Below are 3,299 nucleotides of genomic sequence, written 5' to 3' on the forward strand. Positions count from 1 at the left end.
TTCACTTGAATTTCATAAAGAATATTTGAATTCAGTAAAATTGACATGAATGTACCTATTGTTTTCACCTGAATTCAGTAGGATTTACTTCATTATAGAAGAACTGATTTTAATTTAGTAAAATTTGCATGACTAGATTCGATTTTAATTGAGTAAAATTCACTTAAATGTATTAGAAATGACTTGAAGTTAGTAGAATGCACCAGATTTAGCATAATTCATTTAAGATTAATAAAATTACCATAAATTCATATGTAGAATTCACGCCAAAATATTGTAATTCGCTTGAATTTAGCAGAATTGCATTGAATGTTGTGAAATTCATGTGAATTTAGCAGATAAAAAATATTTACAATGATTTCAAATTTGCACCAATTGTTTCCGAAATTCTGTACTGGAATTGATTTGAAATTAGTAGAATAATAGAATTGATTTGAATTTAGTAGAACTGATTTTAATTTAGTAGAATAAATTTGAATTTAGTACGGGAAAAAATATGTATAATAATTCCAAATTTGTACTTATTGTTTAATTTAGTCAAATTTGCATGAATTTGACAGGATTGATTTGGATTCAGCAGAATTCACTTTAATGCATTGGAATTGATTTGAACTTAGTAGTATGCATCAAATTTAGTAGAATTTATTGAAGATTTGTAGAATTTTCATGAATTCACTTGTAGAATTCACCCCAATGCATTGTAATTCACTTGAATTTAGTATAATTGATTTGGATGTAGTAAAATTGATATGAATTTAGTAGAGTTTATTTGAATTTAGTAGAATAAATTTGAATTTAGTACATGAAAAATAATGTATAATAATTTCAAATTTGTACTTTTGTTTCCAAAATGCTGTAGAATTGATTTGAAATTAGCAGAATAATTCACTTGAACTTAGTAGAATTGATGCAAATCTAGTGGAATTAATTTAAATTCAGTACATAAAAAATATATAAAATAATGTCAAATTTGTCCTTTTTGTTTGCGAAATGCTGTAGAATTGATTTTCGATTAATAGAATTCACTCTAATTTAATAGAATTGATTTAAATTTTATAAAATCACTTATAGAATTCACCCCAGTGTATTTTAATTCATTTGAATTTAGAATGATTCATTTGAATTTAGAAGAATTGATTTTAATTTAGAAGAATTGATTTTAATTTAGTAGAATAAATTTGAATTTAGTACATGAAAAAATATGTATAATAATTTCAAATTTGTACTTATTGTTTAATTTAGTCAAATTTGCATGAATTGATTTGGATTCAGCAGAATTCAATTGAATTTATTGGAATTGAGTATTTAAAAAAATGTGTATAATAATTTCAAAATTCTACTTATTATTTTCAGAATACTGTAGAATTGATTTTAATCTCCCAAAATTTACTTCAATTTAGTAAAATGGATTTGAATCTAATAAAGATTACTTGAATTTAGTAGAATTTAGCAGAATTGAATTGAATTTAGTAGATAAAAAATGCATAATTTCAAATTTGTACTTATCGTTTTCTTCATCGATCTTCAGTCGCTCTTATAAAACTAAAATTAAACATAAAATTGTCTTTCTAATTTTTTAAAAAACTTTCAATTCATAAAACTAATGAATTATTCAATTTAAAATCCAAAAAATAAAACCAAAAACATTTTCGAAAATTTAATTTATACTTTGAAAACTCTTTTAAAAGTATATATTTCTAGATTACTTGCTAATCTTAAAACTAAATAAAAAAAAATAATAACTAAAGGGAATAGAGGGCTAATAAATGAAAACTCATGGTGATATATTTTGTAATAATAAAATGTATTAAATAGGTAATGTATTAAATAGGTAATGTATTGTTGGCAATACTTATCAAACTACATCTTTCGTGGTACATACATGAGACTTTCAGAAATGTAATGAAAAAAATCCCGCCGAGAGAGACGTAGGTCACTTGAGTTTGACCCCCAGCAGTAATTCCCATTAACCTCGCATCAGCCATCTGGAAACCACCATAGAATGGTCTCCAGAAAGGCCGATGCAATTCCAACTAGAATTCTCGCCAAGGATGCAAAACTAAAAAAACTCAAAATAGTTAAGGCACAGTCATAAGGCCTCCGTTCACTACTCAAAAAATCACAATATCTAATTTCGAAACCGTTCTCCCAAACTCTCGGCGTCCTTATTTTTTTCATTTCTCTGCTTTCACTTTTCTCCTTTAACAACGAAAAAAAATCTATGTTCTTTATCACTTTTGTGGTCCCATTGCGAATCAGGAAGAAGCCGTTCGAACCTTAAATCCTCCTTCCAATTTTTCATACATTTTTTTTGTTGTTTTTCAATTCCAAAAAATAATGTGCACTTGTCCAAAAAAAAAATAATTTCCATAAATAACTGCTTCTTGCTCCACAAAAGAATTTTACTCTGCCCGCAGAATGTCTGCTCTGCGAAAAAATAGTTTTTAAACTCTTTCAAAAAATAATTTCGACTCTTCCAACAAACAAAAAAATAATAATATCGCATCCGGGAACATAGGAATATAGCAACTTAGTTCTATCACAGAATACAGAAATAAATTCGCCTTAAGATACACAACTCAAAATTTGACTTTGGATTCGAACGACTTCCACCAGCCTATCAGTTGGCTCCCATTTTTTTTCTTTTCATTCAATATAATTTATTACGTAATTTTTGAAGTGTTTTCTTTTTTTATTCGTCGAAGGAAGCACGAGATTTTTTTTTTTAATTTCCAAAATAACACTTCTTAACATATTTCTTTTTCATCTCCTCTCTCGCACACACACTCGCTCAGAATCTTGCTCGATCGACGTATGCCCGAGCGATCTACACATATCACAAAGGGAAATTAAGTATATCTTCTTTACGTTGAATTCTTCGCTTTTTTTAAATACAAACTAGAGGCCACAAAAACTAGAGCAAAGGGGGAGAGATTTTTCTTTTTTTTTTTTAATGAAAGAAGCATCATCCCTGCTATGGATCACAGATTCAATAACGGAAAAAACATAATTTTTCGAGACGAACGAAAGAAAAGTACTAAGTATTAACATTAATACAGGAGAATCGCAGAGATGACTTTTCTATCTTAAAAAAAAAAAACAACAAAAAACAAAAAAAAAACGGCTTCCGAGAAAAACTAAAGAAAATCCGGTTCCTCTGAGAGCCAAGAGATCGACCTGCACATGCACATGCGCGTAATGTTTTTTTTTTTAGTTTGCTCGTGTATATCTGTGAAGAACGCAGTATAAAATATTGTATAAATATATAAATACGTTTGAAAAAATAAATATATTAAATT

Source organism: Belonocnema kinseyi, chromosome 2, assembly GCF_010883055.1.
Source record: "Belonocnema kinseyi isolate 2016_QV_RU_SX_M_011 chromosome 2, B_treatae_v1, whole genome shotgun sequence".
NCBI classification, from domain to species: Eukaryota; Metazoa; Arthropoda; class Insecta; order Hymenoptera; family Cynipidae; genus Belonocnema; species Belonocnema kinseyi.